The sequence below is a fragment of the Leuciscus leuciscus genome (genome assembly GCF_965113295.1).
Source record: "Leuciscus leuciscus genome assembly, chromosome: 5".
NCBI classification, from domain to species: domain Eukaryota; kingdom Metazoa; phylum Chordata; class Actinopteri; order Cypriniformes; family Leuciscidae; genus Leuciscus; species Leuciscus leuciscus.
Genome location: NC_138729.1, coordinates 641,884 through 655,112, shown reverse-complemented (window position 1 = coordinate 655,112; position 13,229 = coordinate 641,884). Strand labels below are relative to the sequence as shown.

Sequence of the window (13,229 nt, the reverse complement as noted above, 5' to 3'; positions counted from 1 at the left end):
TTTAACTACACAATTAGATAATACCAGTTTAGCTCAACCAATCACCAAGCAATGCTTCATTTTGTTCAGTCTGTGTGTAAAAAGAGCATTAGCAATTACAGACAAAACACTTCAGCAAAACATGATCAGCTCAAAGTGTCCCAATAATTTTTAGTCCTAAATGTTTATAATTGTCACTGGTAGTCTCTGTATGAAGAATATTTGGGTATAATACGTCACAGTTTACTTTATTTTGCTCTCCTCACTTACATAAATGAACTATAGTGTCCTGATCACACTAGTGGAAAAAAAAAATCAAATATTATATCTGGTGTCTGAATAATTTCTGGTTTGAGTGTATGCGTGTATGTAAATAATTGACGAGGGAGAATAGAAATAATAATAAAGAGTGTCCTACAGTAACTACATGGACATAATATTCTGGCATGGAAAAGGGGCCAGAAAACCAAAGATTTACAAAAAAGATACAGAGGGAAGTTGGAGTAATGATAAACTACGGCCCTACTCAACCCAGAATCTGAAAAGAAAACAAATCATTGTCAGAGCCTGAATGAGCAAAGAGGAACAGAGAGAACAAGAGCATTCCAGAGGGGAGAAAAAACGAGAGGGGGATTACTTTATTAAGATGTAGTGAAATGCGGCTGACTCGTGACGGATGACTAGTTCAAAAAGGAAAGATCCGAGAGGCGAGTCTGTCTGCCGAAGGAGTCGCACACATGCTTTCAGACGGCTTCTGGGGCCAAAACACAGCAGTCACATGACCAAACACACTCAAACCAGAACTATTCACACACCAGATATCATATGTGTACCAGATATGTCTTTAATTGCTAATGCTCTTTTTACACACAGACTGAACAAAATGAAGCATTGCTTGGTGATTGGTTGAGCTAAACTGGTATTATCTACATTTACATTTACATTTATTCATTTAGCTGACGCTTTTATCCAAAGCGACTTACAATTGCTATATATGTCAGAGGTTGCACGCCTCTGGAGCAACTAGGGGTTAAGTGTCTTGCTCAGGGACACATTGGTGTCTCACAGTGGATTCGAACCCGGGTCTCTCACACCAAAGGCATGTGTCTTATCCATTGCGCCGCCACCACCCCAATTATCTAATTGTGTAGTTAAATTTAACAGCTGACAGATATTCAACATAATTCATGTGTGAGACAGTCTAACAGAAGGACGGACAAAACCAGTCAAATATCAACTGATTTATCATATTTTATTACCATTTTCTAAACTATAGCGAATAAACTGATAATGTGAGAAATGTTGAAGCTGTCTGAGTAAGTGTTGGCGTGACTGTCTCAGAGAACTCTTTCATGATTTTGGTCAGTGAGCACATCAAGCTGAAGTGGGAAACTGGGTCAAGGCGAGCGAGACGGGGAAGTCGAGGCTTCATCAGATAGCAGGTTTTCTGGTTCGTGTAAAGACGTCTGGTGTTTCAGCAGAGACATGCATCACCCGGCTGACGAACAGCATCTGTGCCGAACGCTGGATTTGCAGAGCACAGGCTTTCAGCACCAGATCAGGTCTGGAGAAAGAGGACCTGGAGTGTTGAGAGGGCAAGAAACAGCCAGAAGGACCAGAGATATCAGAGCGTTGTCTCTCACGTGAGGCTCGAAACAGGCAGAGCCACTGTTAGAAGACAAAGCTTCAAGTTTAGAGTATTAAGGGCCGTTCGGACCAGAAATGATAACTATATTAGCATTTCCACTGCAGGTGTTGGTACTCGTGTGTTTCCACTGCAGAAATCAGGGTCTAAATGAAGTTCCGGGTAAATATTCCCCCCTCAGAAAGGCTCACGAGGTGGTACTTTTTCAAAGTTCAGGAACTTTCAGGGGCGGGACTTGTGCGCTGAACATGCTGATTGGTCGAGTTCATGCCACATTTTGATTGGTTGACTCCACCCATCATCTGTTGAGTGTGTGCAGGAACAGTTCTCTGCTATTCAAATCAACAATGGAGTTTAAAAAATAGACCAATGGATCGACGACAAGGTTCAGGCTTTATTAAGCTTAAATTCAGAGGATGAAATCCAGCGGGAACTGTAAGTCGGCGCAGTCCTGCGTCACCGGACTGGTTTGCCTAATCTTCCCGGTACTTTAGACCGCGTTGGAAACAGTGGAACAGTTCTGGGGAGAAAAAGTTCCTGGGACTAATTGTTCCGGGTAATTTCGGTGGAAAAGCGGCTTATATAATTGTCCACACCAGCGGACGATAGCGTTTTGTCATCTGACGTTTTAAACGCTCAAGCTCTTTAATGTCCACTATTGTGGATTTCTTACTTGTTACTGAGGCAAATGGGAACGCAAAAACTGCACTTGTTGTAGTTTCTGTTCAAAGTTTCCCCATGACAACTTCTGAACCCTGTAAATGTGAAAACGGTCCATTCCGGGGGGGTGTTTCTCATACAACGCCGCAACTCGTGGCTTCACTACTATAGTACGATGCATCGTTGAAGAAATCAACTAGCTAGTCACGACTGTTTCCCCAAACCATATTGTCGCAAATTGGTCGTTCAACCACGTTGGTTAATGATGTCACGCAGATGTTGGAGTAAAAACTACTTTTATTTAACCTGTTTGAGATCGAATAATGCAAGAGGTTTTGCTATACATTATTTTGCTTTATTTCCAGATTCACTCATAGTCTCGTTCTTACGCACTAGAGCTCGTTCACACATGCGCACTCTTCAGAAACTACGCTTTAAATCTCTTGACAAACTAAAAGACGTAAATGAGATTTGTATGTTTTCTAATTAAAAGATATAGATTGTACTGAATGTCAGCTTGCTTATTTTGCTCAAGATCAGGATTTATTGAGTCCACATGTCATGCAAACAAGAAACTCCTCTTCTAACCACAGGAGATCTGTCGCTCAGACACACATCTCTGCGATGCTGTTTGTGAATGTTCGTTAGAACTATAGTTTCAGGAAACACAGACTCGTTGAACTGCTGATAATGACACAACTTGAGACCATAGTTGGCTAACGATGCTTTTAGGAAACGCACTCCTGATTGGCTGTCAATGTTTCTATCATTCATCAGATGAAAGTAATTCTACGTTATTTGATAATTGAAAAGACAGGAGGACTTCGACATTATATCATCAGGACCTGATAAAGATGAGAATTTATTGCTCTCACTCTTTCATCCTTACTTCCACAATCACAATGAAGCAACAGAGTCCATCGATCAAGACTTCAATCCTGGATGCTCTCAGCAAGTCTGGGGATTTATTGAGACAGTCCTGTGAGACTGATGAAGAGCCACGGCATGGTTAAAATCACGGGCCCAGAGATAACTAAGGGTAAAATCATGGCATTGATGTAAAATGCACTCATATCAGATGGTAATGCATGTCAGAACATCTCCATCCGTCCTTGTCATGGAAAAGCTGGATTGTCCAGTGGGGGTTTTGGAGCCTAATCTGAAACTAGGACTGGAAAATAACTTCCAGCTGTCTAATCACTGGGACTGATAAGGCATCCAGTTCCCTCCACCTACGGCCCGTCTGTGGGAAAAGGTACGAGTCCCACTGGACGGTCTACAGCTCCTTCACCTGCATTGTTTCATCCATATGGAAAATATTGGGTCTCACGGGGAACGGCTGTGGGCCTGTGCCGTCTCAGGGTCTGGCTTTCTCATTATTTGCTGACAGCATGTAAATGTGTCCGTCAAGCTAAAACTGTTCAAATGTTACTGAAGTTCTATCTCTCTTTATGCCCTAACTCCTGTATGTCGGGCAAGGCCTTAAAGGTGACATATCATGCCCCTTCTCACAAGATGTAATATATATGTAATATGCTTTAGCTCCGCCTCCGTTCAGAAGAGGGCGGAGTCTAGCAATAACAAAACAGGCCAATCTCACTCATCCAGAATCCCAGAATAACCAGTAGCGAGTGCAGCCTTACGGAGAGACTCAGGAAGAGCTTCTGAATGTTAGTGGAGACATTTCTGTAGTTGTTGTGGAGTTACATTGATCATCTCATCATCATGTTTAACTTCTCCACAAGTGTCCACAGTTCCTGAGGTGTTTATAAGACAGCGGTGACATGTTCTGGTCAATAGTGTTCAGTGCTCGTCTGTGCTCAACCACAGAACAGTTTCAGGCTTTGCTGGATCTTCATCATTGCGTTAGAACTGGTCTCTGTCGTCGCTCGTCATGTGTGTAAACGTGCAGATTAAGGGCCGGTAATATTATAATAAGATCCTCTTCATACGTCAGAAGGAGAGCGAAATCTGATCGGCTTATTTCTTGTCATGCTTGCAGAGAAAGACTCACCAGAACACAGTTACTGGGTTCCACATTGAACGTCCTCTGTGTTGGTAGAAACACCCAATTATAGCACTTACACACGGGAAAAGTCAGATTTCCATGATATGTCCCCTTTAATGACCTGAAGCTCCTCAGCATTGCTCTTTCTTGTAGACGATCTCTGTGTTGTCAGTCCACTCAAGTCTGTCAGCGGAAATCCCAAGGTACTTCTCCAAATGATCTCCATGTCAGAGACAGACGGGGAGGGTTTCCTAACTATTTCAATTGATATATATATAGCATGTTTTAAAATACACAAAGCAGCTTAACAGAAAATAAACTGAAGATAAAAAGACAAGGAAGAGTTACAAGGAAAAGCTTAATGTAGATGAGGGAGAAACTCTGGGAGGAAACAAATCGTGTTAACAAAACGTTTAACAAAATGTAAAGAACATTGGCAGATAATTCAACATTCTTTCATTAATCGGGAGAAATTACATGAAGTTTAGTCATGAACCTCCAAACTGATCTTGACAGTCTGCCCACCAGTGGCCTCATATCCTACGTCTGGACTAATGATTTATTAACAATAAGGTCCATGTCCTAAACGCAGTGAGTCTCACTATAATAAGAGGGTTTATGCTGCAGTCTCAACTTGAAATATTAAGTCATTATATACATGAAACTCAGTGATAGTAAGCATGCAAATATGCTTCCAGAACTAATGCATTTTTATCAACATCCATAACCCTAACCCTAACCCTAACCCCTTCAGGTTTACCAGTAGATCACGCCTCCAGTCCTGCTTATAATCACTGGAGCTGTCAATCACTTATAAAGGCACAAGTTTCTAGCCAAATCTCCCAGTATAATCAACGGCACAGTCTGCTCAATGAGTCCCAGTGTTAGTTAGGATGAAAGCATTTGTAAGAGTGCAGAAATCGAGTTGCAATGGTGCGTTCGGCCTTTTAAGCAAAGGTAAAAATATAATGCTGCAATCAAGACTTTTCACGATTAGTTTATCTTGACAGATCTTTCAAAAAAGTTCCAGGTGTAATAATTATCTCATATGCAAATATGTAACCCAATCATATCAGTGGGTGTTTATATCGAACGACAGAGCGACTCCACACAACCCCACAGTTCCAGCGTCACAAAATGAGACTGACAGAAGCAGACGTTTGGTCTTTACTTAAAGATTTAAGATTCCAACATCGATATTTCACCAGTGTTTAAGATTTTTTTTTTTATATAGTGACAGTAATTTATAAGTTGAGTCAAAGTGCATATCAATCAATCTGAATCAATTTACCATTTCACATAAAAAGAGAACACATGATCTGTATAATGACACACACCTGATCATTTACGATCACAGGAATGCACAAAACAACTCCATTAAGGCTTTTATGTCCAAAGATGGATTATGATGGTAAAAAAAATGGCCTTTTATTTCTACATTTTGGATACGTTTACATGACAATGACTGACAAGTTTTTCCTTTGCGTATTTGAAAAGTTTCACACATAGACGACAACATTGTCAAAATGATCCCCCTTTCACACGAAGCCGTGAAAACGACTAAAAGCGCTGCATTCTGATGCCAGGCCAGTAGGTGGCGTTGTCACTGTGAAGAAACATATAGACTGTAATACGCACATGCATGACGTCACCGTTTTCACAAATTCACGTTTTTGTAGTTTACACCGAGGCGATAATGGTCTTGTTTTCACAAACGTTTTCTTTGTAACCTATTTTAAAATTTTCAGGCGTTTTCAGGCGACAAAACGCTGTTGTCGTGTAAATGAACGGCCAAAACGCTTAAATTTTTCTGTTTTCAATTGAAACCGATGTTGTGTAAATGTCCCCTTTGACAGTTTCTGATTTAAAATTATACTAACATTACAAGTGCCCCAATGGAAAGATTCATGGCCTCATTAATGCTCATCTACCCTTACATTTATAAAATCACCATTTATAAACCTGAACTTTACTACACTGTGATCTAACAAAGAATTTTACTTTTATTAACTAATATTAAAGTGCCCCTGTAATCAATAATTGTATCCCTTAAAACTCATCTCTGATCACCAATATGACATATTTAAACGTTTTTAATAAAAAAAAGATTTTCATGCCTTAAAATATCTTGAATGTAACTCGACACCCTTGCCTCATTTAGTATGCGCGGTTCTATTAATATGCAAATGAGCCCCGCCTCCACTCACTCACTCAGCTCAGAGATCCACTGGTTGACGATCACACGTTGATCTGATTGGTTACAAGGTAGTTTGTGACGTCAGAAACACCAGCGATTTCAAAGCGTGTGTTTGAGACTGTCTTTGGTTCACTGCAGTTTTAAGGAGGAAATACTCAGCAATGGTGTCGACTTATGAACTTACACATGGTTTGTCTTAAAGCATATTAAAAACACCACATAGACACATAAACTACATTAAAAGCTGGAAGTTTGCACATCTCCCTTCTCATGTAAATTACATTTAACAAGTTTGTAATAATTCTCACCTGCCAACCCCTGATAAACATTTTATCATTTCCAGCTGAAATATTGGGAGTCGTAACCCAGAAATCACTTTATTTTCTGCAACAGAGAGTCAGGGTGCTAAGCAAGGCTCCCTGCTCAGTGTATAACAGCGTCTGAGATCAATACCCTCGATCCCTCGGCTCTCCACCAGCTGTTCTGTGAGGGGATCGATCTCCTAAATGCAGGGGTCTGGAAGCTCTGGCTCTGGTGGGAATGAGCGTCTCTGAACACACACACCATCTCCTGAACCTCAAGCACACACACACACACACACACACACACACACACACCAGCTCCTGGACCTCGAGCACACACACACACACACACACACAAACCAGCTCCTGGACCTCGAGCACACACACACACACACACACACACACAAACCAGCTCCTGGACCTCGAGCACACACACACACACACACACACACACACACCAGCTCCTGGACCTCGAGCACACACACACACACACACACACACACCAGCTCCTTCTTCGGCACGTCGAGCACGACACGAGGACCCTGGGATGAGGCCGATGTGTGACTTGATGTTATCGATAAAAGCGGCTCCGCTACAGACTGAAGTCACGACCCGTCGCAGCGAGAGCTCTCTCTAGGACTCCAACACTCAATAACTCACCGCCGGCTCTGTCCAAACCACTGCATGTTGTCGGGTTTGCCGTGTGTGTTTTATATGTCCTCTGGACTCCAGAAAGCACAGGCTGGCATGAGCATCAAACAAAGATCACAAGAAATGCGCGAGTTGAAAGTACAACTAAAATAACGACAAAAATAAAACACAAATGAAATGACATTGAATATTATCCAGCCCGATCTCACGGCAATTCGTACGAATTTTACAAGGTGGCTAATTCACACGACCTCACTTGTACGAATTCGTATGATTTTTTGCTAAATCGTACATATTTTAAAGGTTGCCAAATTCGTATGAATTCGTACGAATGACCTGACCCCTGACCTCACCCCTAACCCTACCCATCTCTGGGTTAAGACAAACCGTACAAATTCGTACGAGTGAGGTCATACATGTGAGGTCATACGAGTGAGGTCATACGAGTGAGGTCATACGAATTAGCCACCTTTTAATCACTCGTACGAATTCATACGAATTGGTTGTGAGATAGCGTTGATATTATCAGAGATCAAGATTACCAGGATGATCGTTTACACTGTCCAATCTGGCGACTGTAGAAAAACATCTGTGCCACGTCATAAATTTGAGGTTAAACCACTGGAGTCGCATGTATTACATTTATGTCTGTTTACCTTCTGAACCTTGAAAGTCGTAGTTGCGTAAGCTGTCAATGGAGGGACAGAACATCTCTCAGCTTTCCTCAAAAAGATTTTGTTCTGAAGATGAACTGAAGTCTTGTCTGGTGTGGAACAACATGAGCTTGAGTAATTAATGACAATTTACATTTTTGGGTGAACTAGCCCTTTTAGGAATATTGTGTTCTCTTACTGAAAAATGGCATCAACACTGTAATATTTCACTCTACTATTGACTACAAGTCTAAAGCAATGTTTACTGATAAAAGCAGCAGCCCTGTCTCCGTATTGCATTTGTTTTTGTTTCTTTCTTTCTGTATTGTATTGCATTTGAATCTTGACTTTCAGTTTATTATTTATTTATATTTTGTGAAGAATTTTGGAGCTATTTGGTGCAACACCAGTATTGTGCACGTACCTGCTCATGTTTTCTTTTCTAATTCTGTCCCTTGTTTGTTTAATGTCTCAAACTGGATTCCACAATACAAGCACTTTTAATGGCGCTTTGCACATTGTTTGATTCGTCATGTATCTTCCCACTGAATGCATTTACTGTAAGAATGTTTACATGAAAATGTTTATGAAAATAAACCATGTTCAATTTGTATATATCTTTCTTGAATTATTTGCTACCAAAAGATATGCTATAAAAATTCTATAAAAATAGAAATTTCTGTATAAGGATTATCTGTGAATAGTACAGAGAATATACTGTTGATATACAGAATTTTCCGTTTTAGAGTTGAAGGAACTGTCCGTAATTTAACAGAAAATGTCCTGGTAATTTTCATTATCTGTTTTTTTTTACGGAATTATTTTTTACAGTGTATATATATATATATATATATATATATATATATATATATATATATATTAGCCAGTCTATAATTTTTAGATGGATTTAAACTAAGGGAACAACATTTTATGAAGCCATTAGACGTCCAGGAGCGAGATTGGAAACCCTGCTTTTCTGGGTGTAAAAGACTTAATATTCAGTAATGAACTTCACACAGTTATTGAAATGAACTGAATTGATCTGAATAATGACGTTATATTTCTGAAGGATCATGTGACACTGAAGACTGGAGTAATGATGCTGGAAATTCAGCTTTGATCACAGGAATAAATTACACTTTACTATATATTCACATACAAAACAGATGATTTACATTGTAATGATATTTCACTGTTTTTACTGTATTTTTGATCTAATAAATGCAGCCTTGGTGAGCAGAAGAGACTCAGAAACATTAAAAGATTCTTGGCAAATCTTTTAAAAAATAGTGTAAATATGAGTGAAACACTTCAGGAACAAGAACACATGTGGGCGGGGCTTGATTGTGTCTGTGGGGGATTGATTGGATGGTTGTGGTTTGCTATTGGCTGATGTCATGTGAGTGACAGGTTATAGCCCCGCCCACATCATCAGAGAAGAGATGAAGAGGAACTTATTCTGATTCAAGATTATTAACACAATAATGATGTGCTCCCATATATCATTTACAATAAACACTGCAATACTCCATAAAATCTATTTTGATTTCATGGAGACGGTATAGAAAAAAATATACTATTCACACACACACACACACACACACACACACACACATACACACGTCTGTTGGCTGAAGAAAGTTAACTTGGCCGCTGCTACAGACAAGATGGATGAGATTGTGACAGCTTTCTCCTCTCTCTCCGTCTCCATGGGAGGCACGTGTGTGTGTGTGTGTGTGTGTGTGTGTGTGTGTGTGTGTGTGTGTGTGTGTGTGTGTGTGTGTGTGTGTGTGTGTGTGTGTGATACAGTGTAAACTTGTGGCAAGAGATCCAGGCTTGGGGAAGATAAAGACCGATCGCTAGAATGTAAACACTCTGTGAAGTGGCGGTGGAGGCAGCGTCTCTCTCTCACACACACACACACACACACACACACACACACACACACACACACACACACACACACACACACAGGTCAGGGTTAAGCAGCGTTCTCTTTAAGGGCTGCTTTCCCTCTTAACCCCTCCGTCAGTGTAAAGCACGAGAGAAACACATCAGATAAAGAGTGAGAGAGTCGAGCTCAGCGTTTACATTCATAAGCATTCTTCATAAACACGTGCGGTGGTCCGGCCACAGCTGGGACTCTAAGCTCGCCACCCTTATCTGAGTCTAGTTTTACCTTTAGAATCCATAAATTAATTATTTTTACTATTTAATCCATATATTCAATTTGAACAATAAAGGCTGTTGGCAATCAAATAAAATCTGAAATGTGAAATAATAAAAAAAAAATTAATTATGCATTTCATATCAAATCACTGTCTTAATGAGTGAGTCACTGAATCATTCAGTCAAACGATTCATTCAAACAGTTGGAATGTGGAAAGTGACTCTCGTTATGAATGGATCACTGCATCGGTATCTTCACCAACACTGAATTGAACACCAGTGTTTCTGTTGCAGATGCAGAACTTTTTTCGTTTGCAAAATAAAAAAGGCAATAAAGAGACAATATTGTGTGTAAAATGTAACTCATAATATGAACTTCTGAACCTGTTATTTAACGTTTGTGACGTGCAGATATTGGGGAAACAGGATCGTCTCCAGCTAATCTCATTCCCTCTGCAGAATCACTTGACTGACCCATGAACTATTACCTTTCTGTGTAAAGGTTTGTTGTTGTTGTTGTTATAAATATCATGAATACCAAAGTTTTTGCAGGTTTGACCCTATGCTAGTGTTTAACAACCTATACTAACACCTGTGATGTAATAAACAGATCAATTGATCTGATATCGTGACTTCGTGAGTCACAGGTGTATTTATAACACATTTATAATATTTTAAATGTTAATGCTTTATATTCTTATATTCCATATTTAATAATAATAAAGTATGTCAAACTACTTAAAGGTAGGGTATGGGATTAGCAAAACGGCCGGCAGATTTAGAAAATACACAACTCAAATGGTCCTTCTTTCCTCCAACGCTGGTCCTGACTCCACCCATTCGAAGAACATGGAGGGGGATGGGGGGAGGGGGGGATGGTACGGCCGTTTGATTGACAAACTTACTGTCCAATGATTCTAGGTGGTCTTGGAAATGATTGGCTGGAGTTTTTCGAGTCCTGCCCGTTCCACAGGTGATTTTGAAAAAATGGACAAAAAAGATAATCACATACCCCACCTTTAATGCATAATAATTGTGTTCTTTTTTGAGTTTTTGTGTTCATTGTGAAATCAGAACAGATACGGCGCTAAAATATTCATGTGTTCATAAAACATTACTCACAAATGCATACACTAATGCACACAAGTTATGAGTTTGTGATTTACTTTACACTCAATCAATTCATTATATGTATGAATTTTGTAAAGCATCTGGTAAAAAAACAAGAGCATCATGATCCAGATAACAGAAGGAAAAAGTTGAGTGAATGGATGAATGGATGGATGGATTGATGGATTGATGGATGGATGGATGGATTGATGAATGGATGGATTGATGAATGGATGGATGGATTGATGAATGGATGGATGAATGAATGAATGAATGAATGAATGAATGAATGAATGAATGAATGAATGAATGAATGCATGAATGGATGGATGGATGGATGGACAGATGGATGGATGGATGAATTAATGAATGGATGGATGGATTGATGAATGGATGGATTGATGAATGGATGGATGAATGAATGAATGAATGAATGCATGCATGAATGGATGGATGGATGGATGGACAGATGGATGGATGGATGAATTAATGAATGGATGGATGGATTGATGAATGGATGGATGGATGGATGGATGAATGGATGAATGCATGCATGGATGGATGGATGGATGGATGGATGGATGGATGGATGGATGGATGGATGGATGGATGGATGGACGGACGGATGGATGAATTAATGAATGGATGGATGGATGGATAGATGGATGATGAATGAATTTCACTTTAAAATACTTATCCAAATATTTAGTAGTTCCTTTAGAAGGATGTGGGTTATCATTACCTTTCATTATAAATCATGCATTATTCATGTTAATTATGAGCCTGTGTATAGTAGTCTTCAGTGAGGTATGAATAATAGTAGTTGCTGATTAGCTAATAGTGAACGACCACATTCAACTGAGCGCTATTACTTACTGATTCGTTAATCAGATTTTCTTGTTAGTTAATAGTAGTTACTTGAATGTTAGTGCGTTACTCATTTGTTCCTGTGCAGTAATTCATTAATGAAGGAACAGATTTCTCAAGTGTTACCAGAAACTCTTCACACAGTTTCCCGCTGAGAGACGACGAAGCTGCCGACACGTTCATCATAACATCGACTCTCGTAGTCAAATACACACGGCCTCTTGTGTAGATGGAGGCGTTTATACTCTCGTGATCAAAGAGCTGAAGTGGAGGATAACAGCATCTGTTCTCTCCCACGTCTCCAATCTCCAGTGATGCTTCTGTGCAACACACTTATCAAGCACTCGTCTGAAATATGACAGCGGCTGAATGGATGCAACTCAGACCGTCTCTGTTATCTGACTCGATGGACAGTAAAGTAGATCCTCAGGACCAAAATAACAGCATCTGCATTCTGTCAGACTTATCTGTCCTTCAGCGTTCGCCTCGTGAGACTTCAGGACACGACGACACTATTTTGGTGTCTGGCTTAGTTTGCAGCCGTCTTCATGCGGGAAACACCAGAGCGTAGCCAATCATCTGAAAGGTGGTGGTCATCTGACTGTAAAGTACTCGTTTACACAACACTGTTTTCAACTAAAAACGGAAAACCTTTTATGCGTTTTGGCCGTTCATTTACACGACAGCAGTGTTTTGGGAGCCTGAATATTCATTTATAATGCCATAATGTAGCGTGTGCACAACACACACACACTTTGCTTCTCTCATCTACACAGATGCAGCAGTTTTAATTTTTGCAAACCCAAATTATTACAAGAAAAAATATTCCACACGAGGGAAATCATTGTGGTGTCCATGAAGATGTGAAAAAATAGGCATAAATCTGTGTTTCTCCATCCCCAATGTCACTTCTCTGTGTTTTACGGCCCTGACGAGAACGTCGGTCTCCTCGGCTGTGAACCGCTCCTGGCGTGCGTCTGGCAAATCC

The 13,229-nt window shown here is 40.1% G+C and overlaps 1 long non-coding RNA gene across 1 annotated transcript in view; it reads left to right on the top strand.

Moving 5' to 3' along the window:
- The window catches only part of LOC309498253, a 236,190-nt gene extending 235,884 nt beyond the window's left edge, over nt 1-306 (top strand). The window contains exon 2 of the long non-coding RNA XR_014205895.1: nt 155-306. This is a non-coding gene — a long non-coding RNA (uncharacterized lncRNA). The remainder of the gene's footprint in view (nt 1-154) is intronic.
- Nucleotides 307-13,229: the final 12,923 nt, after the last annotated feature.